Here is a 22,915-nt window from a genome sequence, read left to right on the forward strand (position 1 = left end):
AAAAAAAAATAGTTCCTTTTTTATTCTTTTGAACGACACTTGTCACCAAATCATCATTATTGAAAATACTTAAGATTCAAGTTGTCTATGATATCGATTTCCTGAAAAGTGAAAATACTCGTCCAGTGGATTGACTTGTATAAAAAAAAGGACACAGAGATGGAATAGAAGAAAAATATAAATCAAAGTTTAAATAAACAAAACCATAAAATAGAGTTCTTTTGTTAAAAATAAATTTTTTAACCAAATTAAATTGGTTTCTTTTTGACCTAAGAAGTTATACCTAACCAGCTTCTTTATTGGGTTAATATTATAGTAATCATACTTAAAGCAAAGCAAAGGAATATGTGATGTGAATGTGTGGATAAGAATAACATCTCTGAAAAATGATGATATTATTATAACAGTTTTTGCTGTGACAGCTGTTCCTGTATGACAGCGTTGAAAAAATACTAATATTTGTATCTTAGTGATTTTATCGACTCAATATGAATGAATTATGGTGTATAGTTTTTTCGCATCCTGATTTTAAAGAACCTGTTAATAACCTGTTATAACGTTCTGTTGATAAGAAATCCCATTTAAAATGACAACAAGAATACCTTAAATAAACTTCCTTCCTTGAGAACTCTTACCAAGTTATAACAAAAAATAAATTGAGGCATTTTTTTCGATTTAATGATTTGGTTCGGGTCAGGTTAAGGTTTTAAATCTATATTTAAATTTGGAATAATTTCAAGAATTCTGTTATATTACTAAATTTTCTAAGAACAACTAATTAAAAACAAAAAACTTCTTTAATTCACTTAAAGTTAAATGTCCCAATAAATATTCTCTTGAGTGTAATTAAATCTTTAAGAGCCCTTAATTGCAAATAAATAGATCTTTTCTCACACCTCAACTAACAAAAAAAAAGCTTAAACAAACTTAACTTGGAGATTTTTATGAAGATAAAAGAAAATTCTTGAACATTTTGTATCCTCTTTTAGGATTACATCGTCCAGTTTCATAAAATTCTAACTAATTAATCAAGTTTGTTTTTTTTCTTTTCAACTAAATTTATTCGCAAATAGACTTCTTATAGTCCAAAGCAATTTACGTAATTAAGTCTCTTAAATGATAAAGATGAAAAACTTTGCCGATAATATTAATTTAATCGATATTCTCGAAAGTTTTGAATATCAAATTGTTCTTGCTATAAATTTAAGTGAATTTCAAGCTTCATAAGCTGGCTAATGGGAGAGGAAATCATATTGAGAGAGAGAATCATTGCCTTAAAAGGATTTAAGTCCAATAGCTTGACTGCGGAAAGCTTCAGGCATGGAGTTTATAATCAACATACTCTATCTGACACCAATTTCAAGTAATAAAAATCTAATAGGTATTTATGAAAAAGTTATTTATTCAATTTTTTAATATCTTTTTTAGGAAAACAAAAACATAAAAAGATTACGATAGGGAAACAAAGACAATGACAGAATTTGACCTAAATACATCTCAAACCCAGCCAAATTTACTTCCATGTTAAAAAAAACCATTCAAATACATCAAATCTTATGGTGGTTATAAATAATGTTATTGACCATTTTACATGAAGTCGTACAGTACCATAAAACACAAGAAAAATAATAAAAGTGAGGCATTTGAATGGGAATATAAATTTCCAAAAATAAAACTTTATTACTGCCACTCTGAGAGATATATTTTTTTTACTATATGTTTAAGCCTATAAAACAAAAACTCTCACCTATTGGAAGATCTAAAACTTTTTCAACATTTTAACTAATGACTAGCCAATTGTCTTTATAAAATATCGATTACATTTCTATAATCGATATTTATCTGGATCACATAACTTTTCGTTATCTTTAATGCGCGACTTATATCAAGTTTCAGTAAGCTTAAAACTTCCACACGGTGACAACGCCATGATTATCACGAGCACAAAAACTATAAAATATAGACCTATTTTTGGTTTACGAGCCTTTTTAATTACCATAAATGAAAGGATACAAACGACAAACCTAAAAATCGATTTCAATGAGCTTTCTGTCGATATGGATAATAAAACCGAATGAGGCAGACAAGGTTAGATGAAAACTTTTCAAAGTACCTACGTAATTATCCTAAAAATATGAAAGGATATAAAATCGTCTCCATCCTAGGCTTCTGTGTTGGATAAATGCCCAACAAAATAAAAGCTAAAAGAGGATATCTCTCACAGAAGAATTAGAGCAAAACTTTTCTGAAGTAAAGGGAACCAGGGAAAGGGAACCTGGTTTAGGCAGCGCACTTGTTGACATCTGACCGAAGATAAAAAAGAGGTTGTCTGTAAAGCTGGTTTACGGACGATGATTTTACGTGATAACGTCGTCAGAAAACAGGTTGTGTACTTTTGTTTAAAATGAGTCAATTGAAGCGTTTACTTTTTTCAAACAATCAAGAAAAAGCTAAAAAAAATACCTTTTTTATTTTCTCATTATATTAATTTTTTTATTTTAAAAGCTTACAAAAAAATTATGCAATTTAAAAGCCAAGTATTTCTTCTTAAGAATAAAACAATTTTTAAATTTTTACAATGCTCAAAAAGTATAAAAATAATTTATTGAAAACAATCATTTTTATCAAAAAAAGCAAAAAAAAACATGAATTTTTATCTTCTCATGTCATTAATTCCATTTTATTCCCTAACAACCTATACAAAATTTTATACCATCTGAAAGATTATTGTCTTATCTCAAAATACATATACATAGTTCTGTTTGTATTCTTGTATTCAACTTCATTTCTTCAATAGAAAAAATGTCTTTGAATGGATTCAGATGCACTAAAAAGTACTTTGCTGAGCCCAAAGGAACACAGCCATTATTTCGCAACATTTTTAGCAAAGGTAAACACAGTAGAGATATAAAGAACACAAACACAACAAATAACAAATTGAACACTGAGCTGAAATTCTTTTCAAATAATTTCAAATAATTTCAAACTCAAATGACATTTGCACAGGTGGCTTTGAATTTTTCTTAAGGGTTCATGTTTTTTTAGTTTCGTTATTTTTTTGAAAGTTTCTTAAATCCAACCAACTTTATGTGTGAGCAATAAAGTTCGTGGTTTGAAAAATGTTTCTTTTATCAGTGTTTTTCTTATAAACGTGTTTCTTATAAACACATAATTCAACATTAAAATATATGGTAAGGTACACGGTGCTTTTGTTCGAGTTTCTTTTAAGCGAGGTTTTCTTATAAGCGTGTTTCTTATAAGCGATAAATACTGTATATATATATCGATCAGGTCTATGAGACATCTACAAAAAGAGCTAGAATTTTTTGAACTCGATTAAATTTCATTAAAAAAAGCAAAAAAAAAAAAAACATTTATTTGTATGTTCTTAGGCTATGAAATCAATTTTTTTTGTTTGACAATACAAAAAATTACCATGTGAAAGCTTATTATTTCACCTTTCAAATGACGTATCAATCTCATTTCAAAGATGCCTACAAGAGAAGTTAGAATTTTTTAAAGTCAACCATGTTCATGATCAACAGATCTCCACTGGTGTTTTGAGGTTTTTCGCAAGTTTCTTCATTTAACATTGTGTAGCTTGTAGTTAGTCTACCGTTATGTGTGTACCAAATGAAAGGTAATTGTGTCAGGATGCTCATAAAAGTTTAATAAAATTTCTATCTGCTCTTGGTCAAAAGTTATAACCTGTTGAATTTTAAAATTTTATTTTACCGTTTGTGTTTACGAAAATGATTGAAACTTCGCACACATATAGTCTTGGTCATGGTCTATTATTACTCCATATACTTTATTCCTGTATCTATTAAAGAAAAAAAGATAAAAATAAAAAACAATGAAAATCGGTTAAAACGGTCAAAAAACCTATTTTTTAAAAACTTGTTTCTTCCGTTTTTCAATCAAAACTCACTAAACGTTTCCAAGTTTTTGCACATGTATGCAAAAGGCTAAAACCTACATGTCCTATAAGTTTGAGATTTTTTGAATGCTCCAAAAAAAAGGTAAAAATCAAAAATTACCCAAAAATACCCCTAAAAAACTAGGTGTTTTTCAAAAATTCATATTTCGAAACGCAGAGTGTTGGAAAAAAATCCGTATCAGACCCCTAATTTGTTTTCCCCTCATCTTTCACCTGGCATCTTAAGAATTGTCAAAAAAAAATTTCCTTTACCCAATATCATCATTTTGTCATAGTCCCAACACGTGTACAACGTTCAAACAAAACGTTATAGCTTACTTTCAAAATTTTTAGAATTTTTTCTTGAATACAGTTATTCTTAAATTAATCTCATATACCTATAGCAAAAAAAAATCAATTCTCTACGACTTCGCATTCAGCTTTTAGCCGAAGTTTCATCTTTCCGTTTTACCCCTGTTTACCCTATTAATTGACGGAATTTTTAAAAATCCTTCATTTGAATTAAGCTTTAGGTTATTATCTTTCAAATAAGCTATAGAAGATTTTTGCATCTCTAATAGTTTATTTTTAATTTTTAATTTTTAATTGAAATTTTTTGCCGCACTGCGAAAGTGCGAGAGTGTAACGTTAGAAAATGGCGTCACTTTTTTGTGGTGGCTGCCATGGTTCATCGATTTATAAGACGTTATCACGTCAAAAGGCTAATTATTGTTATTCAGCAGACGTTGACCCCACTGTTTTGGGTAAATCCTAATTATTGTTTGCGTTTTCATAAAAAATAGGAATATGGTGAAGTAATAAATCATTCAACAAGATATTCCTTTCTGGCAAATATGGGCTCAAAAATGAGTTGGGGTTAAAACTCTGCCGGGGTCAAAATTCTTTTTTCAAAATTCTGCAAAAAATTAAGAAATGGTTTTGAAAATGCGAGCGCTTTTAAACATTTTCTAAACCATTTTTAATTTTTGCGTTTTTTTGGACCATTTTGAAAGCGACTATTTTTGGCTCCAAAATTTTTCATAATGTTGACTCGAATATATTCTGGTAACACTGGTATACACACTCTTTTTTTTAGTAAGATGTTTGTCTTATTGGATTACCATCATACAAAAAACCTTCATCAAATCTTACTTCCGTATAAGTAAAGTAGCGATTGGTCAATTTTTTTTATAATTAAACTCAAATCTAAATTTAAAAAAACTACCTCTTCCAAAGTTACTGAATATTATTTGCTTTTCATTAACTATTCGAAGAAAAAATATTTTCTAGGTCAATAAATAAATTGGTTAAAAATCTCCCACACAAAGGCTTGTCAATAGCATATTAATGTATTTTTGCTGAAACCAAATGAGTTTTAAAAAAATGGTCCAATATGTTTTTGACAATACTTTGAAAATATTAAAAATTGAATTTTTTATAAAACAGAAATTGTAATTGAAAATATATTATTTTTAAATATTATTGATACAAAAAATTCATAAGAGCAAGATAAAAAAAAATGATTTTCCATTCTTTATATAAATTGTATATATTTTAACAATCTGTACCAAAAAGTTAAGTTTTATTTTAAATTAAATGTTTTCAACCAACAAAGTGAGTGCACAATTCTTTTTAATTTAAAATCAAGTTAATTGAATGAAGCAACTTCCCCACAGTTGCATTAAATCATCATAAGCCCAGTTCAGTGAACTTTAACCATTAAAAAAATAACTAAGTTATGTAAATTACTAAAAACATGGGAATTCTCCTTAAACTTAAATTAACTGAATAAGAGAAATATTCAAGGGAATTTCTTACTATAAACTCAGCTAAACCATTAGTTTCACTCAAATTCAGAAGACGTAAAATATTTTCGACTCGTTGGTTGATGAGAAATTTTCTGTGGGGTTGTAGTTTATTAAGCTACCATTCTTCGTTACAATCTCATCTCCATCAGTAATTAAGTTTTGACAGGGGTGTACAAATCTTCAGGATATCGTTAATCTTCTTGGGCCTGAGGTTCATGAACTTGGTTTTAGATATTTCGAAAGGAAGTAGGAAAAAGATTGAAAAACATCAAAAACGATTTATTTTGCTTGAAAATAAAAATGAAAGTTTTGTTATTAAAAGTTTGTATTTCCTAAAATATAAAATTATAAAGTGTGTATTTGTGTTTGAGAATTAAAGAATAATAAATTGTGGGAATGACTAGCAGAAAAAGTTTTATTTTAAGAAAGAAGCAATCCTAATTAAAATTAAATTTAATAGTATAAGAAAAACTATTTAAAGATAGCATTTTTTTACATCACCTGGCGAAAAGTCAACTATTTTAGCACATACAGTAGCGAGCAAAAAAAATGCAAACAATAAAAACATTTACATTTTTTTGCTCGTCTAAAGACGCATATTTAGGTAGACTTTTGACCAAATAATGGTTTTGGAGTAGAATATTCCACAAATTGATTCTGTTTAATGAAAATAAAACAGTTTCAATATGCCAAATTTGGTAACTTAGTTCTTGTTGAAAACTCTTTAAACCTCTTTCGTTTGCATTTTTTTTGCTCGCTACTGTAAATATAGAGGACATGAGAACAACCTTTTCTCGCAACACAAACACTTAAATTAAAAAGATATATTTCTTTTTTTCTTTCCTCAAGTGTTGTGAACAGGAATTTACAAACTCAGCTCACCAGAAGACAACATTTTCCACCTAAAGCAAATATTTCCTTTGTCTCATTCCATTTAATGGACAGTAGAATTTAAACTAGAAAAAAAACACATTACACTTCCGTTAAAAGGGTAGAATTTCCCGCCCTTAAGCAACTAGGTACCCTTGGAGGTGTGTAAAAAATCTTTTGGCCCAGAAAACCAATTATATTAAAACACCCTCTATCAAGACGCTTAAGATAAGAGACACGATAGAAAATAGGATTATTGTTTGACCTCGTTACTACAAAAAAATTCTAAACAACTTAAGCTATTGCACTATAAAATATTCTCCATAGATCAAGACTGTTTATACAGTTAGTATTTTTTTGTCTCTCTATCAACTTTTGGTAAAGTCTTTTCTTAAGTTAAAAATACAAAATTACAAAAAATAAAAAGTTGCAGAAGGAAATATCAAAGCAAATGGTCAAAAGAACTACAATGCGGAATTGTTGAATTGAAAAAGTATTTTAATTTTGTTTTGTTTCTGGTACCCTCCTGCTTCTAGTTACAAGCACACCGACATCACAATGCACCGATGCAGATATTTATATTTCACCAGAGTCCTGGTCGCTCGCAAATGGTTTATTCGAGCAGAAACAACTTGCAAAGGGTTGCCGCTAACGAGAGTTTTGAAAACTTTGAAAAATAAGATAATTTTGAGCTTATATCATATAAACGATCAGTAGGGCTTTTCTATTCTATTCTATGTTCTATTCTATGTTAAACACCCCTTTCAAAAAAATATAAACCATTTTTCTAGGACTAGGGGTTTAGTCAGGACATGTATCTTTTTTTTGGGTTTATTAAACCAAGCATGTTTTATTAAAACAAGCATAATGAGTAGCATGAAAAATAAAATAAAACCCAAAAAAGACATACATGTCCTGACTAAACCCCTAGTCCTAGAAAAATGGTTTATACCTTTTTGAAAAGGATAGAATAGAACCTCATCAAAAATTTTTACATTTAGGTTATATCTAAAATGGCCTTATAAGTCAACATATACCTATTTCAAATGAGAAAAAACTTTAACCCTCTTGAGGCGCCATCTAGCGTCAAAATAAAAATCTGAAAAAATTAGGGGATTTTTTTTTATTATTTAGAAACAGTTTTTCCACTTAGGAACTTTATTCAAAAATAATGAACGCCCTAATGTATGTATATGGCAACCCTGAAAACCATGTCTTACACACCAGTAACATCTGGCATAAATAACCTTAAAAGTCACATAAATTATTCGCGCTAGTAAGAAGATTAATTGATATGTATGGTAAAGTGTGCAAAAGTACACAGGTAACTAGGGTATTCCTGTGGACCAGGTGCAAGAAATTGCTTTGACATAGAATTTAATAGACAGATCTTTACAATGGAAATCCACCCCCAATGAAGTACCCAGCATTTTAATTGGACAGTAAATTGAAACTTGTTCCATATCCTGCTTTTTGTAGAATCTAGAGTATATGTATAGCGTTTTCGGTATATCAAGACAAACAAAAATAGTAGAAAAGGAATCCTAGCTCGTGCAGAACTGTCACGAAACATTCTGGGTCACAAATTGGTCAGAAGCTTTTGTTATAATTAGAACAGAACTTGGTATTGTATATGGCTTATGTGTCTAATGAACTTCTATTTAGTGTCATGTACTGTGAGGGAATGGCTTTTAAAGAAATGTCATGTCATTACAATGTCAGGAGATCCCTTTTATTTGAGTTGTAGCTAACATTGGGGTTGTTAAACATCAATTAACTGTAGTTTATTAAAGTGAAAGTTGGAGATTCCATGGTTTGTGTTTTCTTATTCCAATGTTTTGTTTATCACAAAATTATTAACAAATAAGATTCAAGCTTTCCCAAATAGCTGCGTCATATATAAAATGTACTAGAACTTAGTTTCTAACAGATTTGCAAATTTGTTTGTAAGAAAATAGCTTTAATTAACCTTTGTTTACTCAACTTGAATTTAAAATTTTTAAAAATCCTGAAAATTTATATTTGAAATTAAACTTAATCTGACGCAATATTTGTTTACACCTTTAGGAAATTTATCCTATGGCGGGATATTAAAGTATTCCTTTGCATTGCAAAGCACGTAGTTTCGCTTATTTTATCGACTTGCAAGTCATACCTAACCATACTCCTTAGTTATGGGTTAAACTTACGTAAAAATTCATTGTAAATTTATTATTAAATCAATTATGTTTTGGTCATTAGTTTCTCAAATATAATTGTTATTATTTTATCTTTCCATTTAAACTTTGAACTACCGAAAAAGTATAAAAGCCTCTTATTCAACCTTAACCAAGAGTTTACATGCCTTCTTTAAGTAGATGTTGTTTATCTGCTTACACAAAACATTTTTGTAAGTATTCGAATTTCCTCAAGTTCATCACAAAAGATTTAATCACAACAAGGATGTCTTTCGTTTAGTGGTTTTTTGTCAATTCATGTCCAGCTTTAGGATTTATATAAAATTGCGGTTTACGGTGAATTAAGCAAAATTAGAGTGTATTAGTCAAGGATGCCTTCTCCTGTAAATGTCAAATGTCATAGAAATAATTTGTACAGTTTACTTACATATTTAATCAGCAATATTAAGGAAGTTTAATATGAAAAAGTAAGAAATCTGACACTTATTTCGAAAATACGCCAAAAACCCGATTATGTTGGCTTTTTGTTTTTATGACTCCTAGAATCAACAGTTAAAGTCAAGATGGTTATATGCGTGAGCAACCGGAATTAAAACCTTACCAAATTGATAGCTTAAGAGTAATAAGATCAAGCTCATAAAATACAAATAATAGTTTGCACGATATATTTGTTTGAATCGTAATACTTGAAGGATTACTCAAATAAATTCCTTGATGAAACAAAATTTAAGAAAACTTTCACCAAAATGAAGACCATACCCTTATTTTTTGAAGTAAAGTAATAATTCATAGGTTAGAGGAAGGTGGCCTAAAATGGCCCCCCTAAGGAAAATGTCCTATATTTTGAAAAACAGTAGCATTCAAACTTAAATGCTATATACTTTTCAAAGTTTAATATATTACTCTCACATTTTTTTCATTTGCGAGTTAAAAAAGTTCCAAAAAGTATTTAATTTTTTTAATTTTCAAGACGTCTACAAATTTCACTGATCAAATTTACCCGGGTAAAATGGCACACTGTCCAAACATACGTGATTTTAAATGCAAAATTGAATCAAAGGGCTTCTTTTCCATTTTCTTGAAACAAGGGGTGCTTAATCCCCCCAGATCTTTCATCGAGTCATTCAAAACCCAGTTCATGTTGGTTGCTCGTCTCTTTTTTTTAGTTTTTGCAACTTTGAGTGTTTTGGAAGCCTTTTTCTAGGTTTTTGACGGAATTAAGGGCTTTCCTCAGTCCAGGACTTCCTCTCTGTACATCGTTCATAAATAGCAACTATTTTCACTTTAAAAAAATGAAAATGTGAAAAAAAATTTAAAATGACATGTGAAATAGGTATGCCATTTTACCCGAGCACTAAGTAGGCCATTTTGCCCATTTTGAGTTTTTTCAATTTAATTTTTACACCAAAAAATTTAAAATCGTTTTAAACCATTTTATTTCAGTTAATTAATAAGAAATACTTCATGCGTACACACATTAACTTCTTTTTCCAAAATACAATGTTTTTTACACTTTTTTTTTGCAAAAAAAATTTCACAAAATTTTAACGAGTGTACTTTTTGATGTGGATAGAGACAGTTTGACCTGTCAAATTTCAAATAATGGCTTGAAGTTCCTGAAATTTCGTATATGTTGGTTTTGCCAGATAAACTAAAGAATCGCGTTCATAAAACTTTCTAATTATTTTCGATTCTACGATTTCTAGCAAGGGGGCCATTTTACCTTGGGGTGCCATTTTAGGCCACTTTCCCCTAGTATCTGTCACTTTTCTCGAAAAATATAAGATGGATTGGATAGGAATATAATGCTATAAACTTTGGGTAAGGATTTTATAGACAACCTTTTCTTTTAAAAAAAATAAAATTTATTCTTGTTGCTTAAAAGAACTAAAAAAGAAAATGGAAAATAACATGATTACTTGGGCTGAAAGATTTGTAGGCATTGAGTATTGAATGTATTTTACTAAACACTCAAAATTATTTTTACACTAGCCCAAAAAATTAAGGGAACAAAAAAAAATCGTCATTTTTTTAGTGATTTTCGATAGGCTGTATCTCATTAAGGGCTGGTTTGTTCACAGCCGATTATCTTTTAATCAAGTATTTTTGTATGGAATAATCCTTGATTAAAAGATAATAATCGACTGTCAACAAACTGGTGCTAAAAATGATCGCATCATGACAAAATAAAAAGGATGTGAAATCTCTATTCTTCTAGTTTTAGGATTAAATGTTAAAATATTTTCTTTCTAAAGGTAAAATAGCTAAACTGTTGGAAATGTTCAAAAACCAACATTTTGCAATTTTTTTTCGTTTTTACTGTTCTCCTAAGAAAGTGAAAAAATTTTTTCTGATAAAATGATTATTATTTTTAGAAAGGCTATTTATTTGGCTTTAAGATTAATTTTGTTTCAAACTTCTACGATTTTTTTTAGACTGCAATATCAGTCATCAAACCAAAAAGCATACATTTGACTATCAATATCTCAATAACGGATCACTGTACAGAACATTCAAGGACAGAACATTCTTATTTTTGAGATTAATTTAGAAAAGCTATCAAAATAGGCATTTTTACGGTTTTTTTAGAAAATGTACCGCTATTTTATTTCTATGAAAATGAATCTTAAAGCTAAATAAATAGCCTTTCTAAAAATAATAATCATTTTATCAGAAAAAATTTTCCCACTATCTTAGGAGAACAGTAAAAACGAAATAAAATTGGAAAATGTTGGTTTTTAAACATTTCCAACAGTTTAGCTATTTTACCGTTAGAAAGAAAATATTTTAACATTTAATCCTAAAACTAGAAGAATAGAGCTTTCACATGCTTTTTATTTTGTCATGATGCGATCATTTTTTACTGAGATACAGCCTATCGAAAATCACTAAAAAAATGACGATTTTTTTTTGTTTCCTTAATTTTTTGGGCTAGTGTATTAATAAGACACTCCAAAATTTTAGCAAACTTCAAATGATAAATTACATAATGAGTTGAATAAACAAGAAAATGCAAAGTAAGAAGGTTTTTCAATAGAAAAAAATGTTGCGCATACACCCCAGTGAACTTGTTTGATATATGTTTATTTTATAATATGTGAAAATGAAGACTTAAAAAGTTAGGGAATACAAAAATAAACAAATATACATAAAACAAATTATAAAATAGAATTTCAAAATATTTTATCTTTGCACATCTTAATTAGCAGAATGCAATAGGTATTTAATTTTTATCTTAATTTTGATTTTTGTCCGAATGCATAAAATAGGTACATTGAGATTCTTATGTCAACCTGCGATAAAAATCATTGGAAACGTTGCGGACGACATTTTTGAGAAATACAAAAATCAACATAAGTAATTTCTTAATATTTACTTAAGTTTTATTTATGTATGTATATTATTTCGATTGAATTTCAGGAATATGGAAGGACTTGGAAACGTCCATATGCCAACATTACTTTTTTGTAATAATAAAGGCAATAATTCTTTTGAAATACATACATCATAAAGTAAAATATTCAGATGAAAAAAAATCTTCATTCATATTTCTCACAACTGTTGACAAAGGAGAGACATAGCTAGCATCAATCGGAGCTTTGTTGGAATTTCGTATACAAATTGCAAATACGAAACGAAAAAATCCGATTTGCTCCCTCCCTCTTTTCTTTGTTTGTTTCAGTGAAAAGTTCCCTTTTTTATTCTCGTACAATTATCGGTATTTGAAAGCATTGAATTGAAAAACAAACTTGAAAATTCTTTTACAACAAACTTAAATTCTAATTGAAATTTTTTTTTCTGTAGAAAGTGCAACACGTTCTTGTGCTTAAGTTTTAAGAAAATAAATATTTCTGTGTCTCTTTTATAAATATTTTTTGAATTATACAGTGAAACTATATTTTTATGACTTGAAGACTTGAAGAAAAAAAAAATTGGAAACTAATTCAATCCAACAAAAAAAGCCTTCCCAAAGAAGTACTGGTTAGTTAAAAGACGTTTTTTAAGGATAATGTTCTTCAGCAATAAAATGACTTAAAATAATTATGCATAAAAAACAATCTCTAGGATTTCATAGTAAATTTTTTCTTGTCCTCGTAGATATTCATGTTTTGTTTACAGTTTTCCTAAATTTTACTACTCGAAGTTACTACCTATAATAAAATACAAGGACTTACACTTTGAGTTATTTTAGTTTGAATGGTCATTTTAACATTTATTTATTGTTCGTATTAAATGAAAAAAAAAAAAAAACTTTCAAAGTAGATTTTCTTTTGGACTTTTTATGAAATTGATAGACATAGAAAAGGAAGCCTAGGTTAGGTTAAATTAGGTTAATCCAATGTTGTAGTGCAAGCATTTGAGCAAACATATTCATTTTTCACTTTTGCCAAAACATCAAGTCCAGAAGAAAAAAAGAATTAAACCCTCTCTCCGTTTTGTTCTTGGTACTTCTATAAATAAAATGCACGACTGGGGTCGCACGTACTTGCTCTTATGGTAAAAGTAACTTTTATGTTGAAGCTTTTTACCAAAAAAAATTAGAAAAAATCTAAATTTTGTTATATTTAAGGAGTTTCATAAGTAGAGCAAAAAAATAAAATCTGTTTTTATAATTAATTAAACACCGATTTAAAGGAACTTTTACACAAAACCAAGTATGCAGTCTGATTTCTTGCATAAAAAGTAATTTTTAGAAAAAAAATTTCGAAAATCGTTAGAGCCGTTTTTTAAAAAAATAATTTTTTATATATAAAAATTTTATAACATTTTTCAAAAAAAAAGTTGGTATGCCATTTTTAAGAAAATATTATTCAACATATAATAACAAAAATTCGATGAAATTCATCAACCCGTTTTCAAAAAAACGATTTTTCAAAAAAAAATTTTGAAATATTTTTAAAAAAATCCAAAAATGAGTTTTTTGAAAATTTGTTAAAGTTTTTTAATTAAGTTTGTTTTAAAGTTTCTGTATAAAAATTTTGGTTGAAATCTGTTTTGTCGTTTACGAGATATTCATAAATCAAAAAAACCGTTCTATGACAGGTACCGTTAGTAACGCTTCAAAAAATATTTTTTTTATTTCAAAAGTTGGCTCTTATGTGTAATACTACACACAAAAATTTTGATCAAAATCGTTAGAGCCGTTTTTGAAAAATATTAACTTTTCTATTTCCGTTATATGACAGGTACCGTTAGTTTTGGTCCTAAAAAAAAAATTTCAATTTCTCCTCTAGGGAATCACCCAAAACTGTTAACTACCAAGTTTGAAGAAAATAGCTCCAGTAGTTTAGGCAGTAGCTCGAGGTTCTTACAGACAGACAGACAGACAGAATTGCCGGACCCACTTTGTTGGCATTCTCCATCATCGTAATGTCATGTAAAATTGTTATCTCGAGTTCGATTTTTTTTACGAATCCTAAACTTGCCCTATAGTACCTATATCGCAAGTAAAAAGAGGCTATTCGTGAGTTTATAAATAAAAATTGAATTGAAGACAATTTAAGCTGCTTTTAGATGAACAACTTTTTCCCAGAAGATACACTTGTCAGTCAGAAATTTATCTGCATTTTAACATTTCTACCAAATTTTAAACCTTTTCAAATGTATGTTCGTTAAATTCAACAAAAACACTCATAAAACTGCATAATGGTACTTTAAAACCACAAAAGATTTTACACTTTCAAGATATTTTGATTGATTCCGATTCCAACACCCATGAACGTATTTAAATTGTGAAGGTATTTATTCATTCATTTCAAGTGCAGAACGATAAAAATGAAGTTTGAATAGTGCACATGGATGCTTTTGCCCATCGCTGAGGATATTGTAGTTATGAAGAAAAATGGAAGCAGAATGCACACATACTCCTCGTTATCGTATTTCTTACACATCCTTTAAGGGACTTTGGAAAAATCCCTTTATAACCAAAGCGTACAAATACGTGTTTTGAATTCCTTAACATCGTTTTAAGCCTGCTTCCTTGTAAGCTGTTGAATGCAGTCTATACATTCCTTTGGAAATTCAAAAGGATTTAATCTTGAAAATTCTTCTGGACCTGATGCTCCACATGAGCATTCTCTATGTTCTTTACCAGAATGTAGGTACATGTTTTCCAGAAATTAAAAGGATAAAATCCTCATGAGAGAAATTGTTAAATTTGAAAGTGATAACTTTTGGCAAACTGCCCATTGAAGATAAAGTGTTTACTTAAAATTATTTTTCTAAAGAGTGTATTTGCAGTTGGAATATGTTGCTACACTTTGCAATAAGGATATAGTTATTTTCATTGAAACAATTGAAATAAAATGTATTCCTTGTAATTAAAGTTTAGGTTTTATGGACTTTTAGAAAAGACCAAACAAGCTATTTTGAGTTCTGTTCACATTTCTTATAATTGACCAATTTCTTAAAATTTATTTTAATACTAAGGTATTTGTATACCTACTAGAAGTAGTAAAAATTTTAATTTTGACAAGATTTTTAGTTTTTTCCTCTGAAGTTTGTTAATAAATTATTAAATTGTAAACCAACCAAAAATTGACGAAAACAATTTTTCAAAAATCCAAAGCGGAAGCTTCCTCCTTGAAAAAAAAAACAGGATTATGTTTTTATAGCCCAGGGTCGATAATTTTTGAAACCAAAAAAAATCATAGTAGGATGAAACCCATTAGAATAGGAGGTGAATATGATAAAAATGAAAGGAAAAATAAATTACGGGCGAGCCGAGTTCGGGAAGTGGTAGGGTTGAGTTTTTAATGGTAAAAAATGGTATATCTCGATTTCCGGCAAAACTACAAGTCCTATGGAAAAAAGTTGTATGGCAAGGTTGTAGGTAATAAAAAGATCTACAACTTATTTATTAACAATTTTTTCACATAACCTCAATGTTTATGTGAAAAATTCAAAAAACTGAGTTTTTGGTTTTTTATTTTTATCTTTTTTAAAAAAAATGTTTTTTTCTACGAAATTTGGTAAAAACCTACCTTATTATGTCCCAAATACACAGTAATTTATTTGACTAAATACCAAAAAACACCCTAATTTTCAATCGAAGATTCACGTGTCAAAATATCAGCTTTTTTCAAAAAATCGGTGGGTAATTTGTTTGTTAAAACCTCTACTTTGTGATGGTGTTAACAAAAATTTGCATTAGTATACCAAAGTATATGTTCTGGGAAAATACAAAAAATGAAAAAAGCTTAAACTCGAAATTTAGTTTTTATCATTATTTACAATTTTGGCCTATTCATTGAAATTTACACTTTAATTACTCAAAATCCGTAACATTTATCAATGTAACATAAAATCTTACGGATTTTGAGTAATTAAAGTGTAAATTTCAAATACACCAAATATAAATAATATTGTAGTTGTGGTTACTTAGTAACCAAAAGTCCTTTTCAGGAATTTTTCGGCCATCGAATACACAATCCTAAAACGATTGTGGCGCCACCTCTCAAACAAAGCGGATGTTTTTTTCCGATGTCACTTCTATATATTTATTCAATGATGGCACACATTTTTATAAGAAAATTCTTAAACAAATAAGAAAGATTTTGGCAAATTGCAAATGAAATATAAGAAAATCATATCAACGGTGCTTATATTTTTTGTTTACTTAACCTCAAACAGGACGGGTATAGACATAGTTAACCCTTAAACCACTGACATTAAAATATAAGATATTTTTTTGTAGGAATTTTGATTCTTATATGATTTTAGGCTGAAAAATACGAATATGAAGTCCGTTTATCCAAAAAATGTCACCTGGAAGCGCCAGGTGGAAAAAACGGAAGACCGTCTGTAGACGGTCTTAGTGGTTAACTACTAAGAAAATATGACAATTAACAAATGATTCAAATCCAAAATAAATGTTTTATTCATTTCAAAATTACAAATTATTTTCTAAGAAATGTTATAAAAAGCTCTTTAATCTTGAAAAAAAACACTAATGCTTATTGCATTTGGTACAAAATGTGTGTTTTGGACATTTTATACAATGTACAAATTTTTTTCGTTCCCCATCTTACCCCACATCACCTTTCTTTACAAGTTAAAACTTGTCGTTGAACGATATAATATTTTGTGAATTTGCTCAAATTTGTTTTTTGATAAACAGTCAGATATAAGCCGAAACCCATATTCGCTCCAATGCTTCGATGTTGCAATAAGGAAAAATCGACATACTAATCAAAACTCAAATATACCTTCGGAGTCCGTGTTTATCAACCTGGAATTTTGTTAAGACTTTTTTTTTATATCATCCCGAATTGTTACGAGGGATATCAAATCTATTAGACCGTGTCGGTGGAGAAATATGAGAAAAACTTAAAAGGTTTTGAAGTTTTTTTTTTTATTTCAGGCGGAAAATCAGCTTTCCCCCTAAACGTAACTTCATTCCTCCATTGAAGCGACCAGCTGATGTCATAATTGAAAAGCTTGAACCTTCTTCGGCAGGCAACGATGACCGAGCAATATTTTTGACTCAACCGGCGTTGCCACATCTTGTTGTTACTCTTGCACATGCATATTTTCTTATGTGTGCAATACTAACCAGCTCCATATAAGCCACCAGCTGATGGCATAGTTGAGGGTCCTGAAGCTTCTTCAGTAGTTAACGGGGACGGAGTCCTTTTTCGGCTCAAACAGAGTTGCCACATCTGGTTGTTGCTCTGATAAAGTAAGCTCGATTAGAGCTTCATCGTGTGTAACTTTTTTTTACAACTCCTCTTGACACTTGTGGTAATGCGTCAATCAAATTCAAGCTGAGGTTGCTCACATTCTAAGACAAATTAACAGCACAAATGACGAAGTGTCTTTGAGCTGCAAGCAGTCACGAATAATTCCTGTCTTCAGGTGGAAGCTCATCACAACTATAGTCCAAATCTCCAATGTGTTTTTTGAAAACTTTGTTATAATCTTCGAATTCACATCTGCAATTTTTTCATCATTGAAGGCAGATAGATTTACTTTTTTCCACCTATCACAAGCCTTGTTTCTATCACTCCGACGAGACATTATTATTTACTGCAAAAAAAGCATAAAAACTTTTGATTCTGGTAAACAAAACAAAATAACACTGACAAAATAACTAAGAACCAATAAGACTTTGGTGGATAATTTTGGACAATTTTTCATTTCTTAGCCACTAAGACCGTCTACAGACGGTCTTCACAAAAATTCGATTTTCACAAAAATTTTGTGTTTCACAAATCAAATAAAAACAATATAGGAAAATATTATACCTCATTATTTACCAAAAAATTCCCGTGTTGATTGAACTATTGGAAAATATTTTTTTTTAATAATTTAATTTGACCAAATTTTCTAATTAATTTTTACACCTTTTCGCATCAAATTCTTGATAGAATTGACTATATCTATAGAAATATTCTACCCATAGGCTTCAAACTGGTACTGTTGTAGAGATAAATTCAATCTGCATAAAACTTCTTTCGAGGTGGGAGCGGAAAAATTATTCAGTTATAAGACAATTGGATTTAAGCGAAGACCATCTGTAGACGGTCTTAGGGGTTTAAGGGTTAATAATGTCGATAGCATTAATGAGCATCAACATCAATTAGCATTATTGACCTTATGGCTTGTTGGATTGCATATTCTGTTCCTAATCCAATCCTTTGTCAATGGATAGCTTTGTCCTTCCGCAAAGAATAGTTGGAAATAAAAAGAAAACCACTGATTTTGTGCATGTTTTATTTCAATTTAAACGATCTGAAATCTACATTTTCTAGTGAATGCATATTAAAACCTGCTCAAACTTAACACAAAAATTGACGAAAAATAAAGGTCAAACACAGAATAAATTGAAATATGTCCTTAAAACAATTACTTTATTGGGACATCATTTTCAAGAAGTTGAAATCATTTTTAACTTTCTTATGCTCTTGAAAATAAGATAAATGGTATCCAATATTTAATCAGTTTCCCTAAAGGCCTAAACATATTTTTAGAATGAAATTTTTTCTTTTTCAAAACTTTTGCACACAAAATTGTTACAATAACCTTAACAATCCTGCAAAAATCCAAAATAAAAGATCTCAAGGGCATCAAAACAAATTTACATGCGTATTCATCCAACAGATGATTTCCATAAATCACATCAAATAAAAGTAAGAGTATGGAAAAAGTATGATAAATTCCTATTCGTCCTTTGTAAAATACCTATCCTTATTTTGTGGGTTTCAAAATATAGGTTAAAACAAAAGCTCCAGTCAATATTTCGTAACAATATTTTGCCATTTATGTCTTAAAGGGCCATTTATGTCTTAAATGAGCAATGAGTGAATAATTTCCAAGTTTTTTAATGTTGTCCTCATTGTATATGAATTGATATACAATGTTGTCCTTCAAAAGGTCAATTAAATAATAATGGAAATAAAAGCCCACAAAATGCTTACAATTTAATAAATGTAAAATTTTTTTTCTTTTTCACTTTTTATGGTCGCATAGGGCAACGCAGTAATATTTTTGTTTTCTGTGGTTCTTTAACCAATTAATTAGGGAAAGACAAACAACAGTCAATAGTTTTTTTTTTGTATTCGTCCTACAAAAAGCTAGTAGTTATTCAATTGTAAAATGATAAAAATCAATAATCCTGTGGTGATTAATCCTAGTTAAACCATTGATAAATCGGACATGAAAATGGCATAATTGCAACTGATGATATGTAACTATTTTAAATTTCAGTGTTCTAAAAATTTACTTTTTGTTGGAATGATAATGAAGTCTTTTTGGAGCTTTTCTTCGCCAAAATTCAGTAATATCTTATCGGAACCTAGTATCTAAATACTAAGATTTTGATGGTGTCGCTGATAATTATGATATCTTGGGTTTTTTTCTTTTTAATTATGTATGTTTTAATAACGTCCTCTTTTTCATTCTATAAAATAAATTTAAATAGTACGTTACTAACAAAATGTCTCTACATAATTTCTCATTGTGATTTGTGAGCCTTTTCTTTCCATAGAAAGACTTTTTAAACAATTTTTTTAAAGGTCTTTTTTGCATTGTATGAAATACCATGTTGTTTGAGTAAATGCCCTGATTGAATTAATTGAATATAAATTTCCCTCTTTTTTGTTTATTTTATTTTCAAATAAACGTGGAATTGAATAATTTATAAGTAAGTTCTTGTTGAACACTAAGAAATAAATTGAAAAAACCTTCAACAATTTTCACTTTTTGACAGCTTTCCCCGAATTTTGCCCTCGAGTTTAACAAAGGTTTATTTTTTTTAAAGAAAGTTCACTTAAAGTTTTTCTATACAAAATATTGATATTGAACCTTTTCAAAGCATTTCCTTTATTCCTTACCACCTTTTAGGTTTTAGGGAAAAACTTACTGATCTGAGTACTCAATTGATTGTTAGCAAATATAAATGAAAAAATCGAAGGGAAATTTGTTTTGAGGATTTTTGTCACGTTACATTGTTTGTATTTTCCCTCAAAACAAAATTCAAATTTGAAAGGGAATGGAAATGGAGTTTGTGTATCCTGATTGGCTTTACGTTTTTTTTTTTTTTCAATTTGATGAAAGGTTTGGAAAAGGTAATATCCGAGGTAGGGAAAAAGAAGGCAATATAAGACTGCCTTCCTGTCGTAAGAGTGTATACCTATTATAAAACCCTCCAAATAAGTGGAAGGGCAACTTAAAATTCTATTGTATGATAAGAAAAGAAAGTACCTTTAATAAATAAAACATACGAATGTACAACATTGATTGAGCTCATTAACAATCTGAGGCTGAGTATTTTAAAAAATGGTTATGGTGAATACGTGTTCCGGAGTTTTACTTTTTTTTCGTTTTTTCTTATTTAAATAACAAGCACTTAACTTTCTATTATTCTTTCAAATATGGAAGTTTAAATTTCTTATTAGAAAGTAATTTTGTCCCTTCTTCAAAAAAATAAGCATTTTTGAAAGGAAAACTCTAGGAACCTTTACACCAACTTGATTGATGATTGTAAAAAACAACGAAAACTTGATAAATCAAACATTTTATAAAAAAGGAAACCTATTTGTGTGTTGTAAAAGGAAACCCAAATTTAATGGGCTTATTCGAAACCTCTAGAAGAAGGAAACAAAAACACTTTATACAAAATTTTGTATAAGCCGTTCAAAACCACATCCGATATCCAATATATATAATAAAGCACTCAAAATCAACAAATTTAATGTATCGATTTTCATTGTCGAAATGGATTGCGACTTTATTTTGTAGTTCACCCTCTAACCTCACCAAAATTTTTCACTAAACTCAATACCTAAATAAAAACTGAAGGATTTTTATTCTTCAAAATAATTTGTAAAATTTAAAGATTCCTTAAAAAAGATTTTCTGATATTTAAAAGAGGAATTACTTACCTAATTATTCTACTTTTCTCTTCTTAATTAGGCATTTTGAATTTCAATCACTAAACATTGCGTTCGTTGGTTTTGTTGGAATTTAAGGGAATAAATTATGTTCAAATATTGTTTCAGCCATTTCGCTTTAGAAAATATTATTCTGATTCACGCTTTTCAGGAAGAGAATTTAATGAAAGCTAGGAAAATTTTCAGGATATTCGATGGTTTTAAATTGCTTTGCGTTGGAACATTGGTCGATGGCGTAATAGTGCATAAATTTGAATCTTTAAAATTGAATTTTAAATTATTGTTGTGTGTGGATAAGTATTGGGAAATAAAAATAGTCATATAAGCCTACTACCAATTTGAATGTTTTTCCTGTCATAATGTCAACATGTGGGCTGTAAAAATGTATCTAGCCTATGTTTTAAATATAGCTATAACATCCGCCTTTATATGGATTCATGTTATGTACAAAATATGTAAATTAAAGACTATGAATAGGCAGTGCCGGATTAACCATGTCATGGGCCCCTAGGCAAAGTAGTTCTTGGGCCCTTTTTCGATGATTTTTCAATATTATAAGCTTTTTTTAAGTTAGGTTAGTAGGTAACTTACCAGAGACTAATCGGCTATAATCTAGTTTCCTATCATGTCATTTTATAAATGTAGACTAAAAGTTTTGAAATAACTATAGTAAATATTGCAGTGATATCTCAACAAAAAAATTATGGCAACTTGATGGTTCACAGATAATTTCGATTTACGTTAGTTATTAGAAAATATTTTAGATTCAAAAGGTATAAATAGGTATACATTACATATGCCTATTTTTCACGAGTCGATTTTAGCCACATGATATGTCTCACGGCTAAAGTCGACTAGGATTCTACTATGGGGATTCTCACTTTAGTCGCGTGCGGCTTACGTTCACACGACTCGACTGACGCCAGGTTTCATTATAAAACTGGAGAGAGAAATCATACGAAAAAGTGTCAATTTTGATTTTATTACTATAGCCCAGGCAAATTAGTCAAAATATGGGAATGATCTCACATTTTTCGAGGGACAATGTCTTTTTCATTGAATGTGTTTCGCTTGTTGTCCTTATCATAAAAGTTGATTTGTTTGGATGATAGGAGCAAAATCTTCGTGTAGACGCTAGAAATCATCAAACTTCTGTACATTCTTAAAGCTACATACAATACAAGTTGGGAAAGTTGATTGGTCAATTTTATCTAATTTTATTAATATTCTTTTTTTGTTGTTCTTTTTTCTTATACAAACATAATGCTGTTTTTTATTGAAGGTACAACTCCAAGAAATTTTGTTTGTTCGTAGTCAGGGCGAGGGGCCCCTAGCTGAAGTGGGGCCCCTAGGCAGCTGCCTAGTTTGCCTTGAGGCTAATCCGGCACTGTGAATAGGTGTTGTATAGCCTATTATAGTTCATAAGCTTTACATTTATCCTAAAATGTAAAAATCAATATTTATAGGTTAGAGTGAAGTCTGACCCAATTTGTTCAATATTCCACTGTGGTCTTCTACTGGTCTTCTACTATATTAAAATTAAATTTAAACGAGCGTAAAAGAAGCCATTGAAACTTACATCCGCTTCCTTTACAGCAGCAACATGTAATTTTCGAATATAGCTATTCCGTTTCTTTTTGATGCTGATGTATTTTTGAATCCTCCTCCATACGATAATAAATTACATTTTATTGTGAGTTCTTTTTTGCACATTATAAAAATTCACATACACCATCCAGATGGTTTAAA

This window comes from Episyrphus balteatus, chromosome 3, assembly GCF_945859705.1.
Source record: "Episyrphus balteatus chromosome 3, idEpiBalt1.1, whole genome shotgun sequence".
NCBI classification, from domain to species: Eukaryota; Metazoa; Arthropoda; class Insecta; order Diptera; family Syrphidae; genus Episyrphus; species Episyrphus balteatus.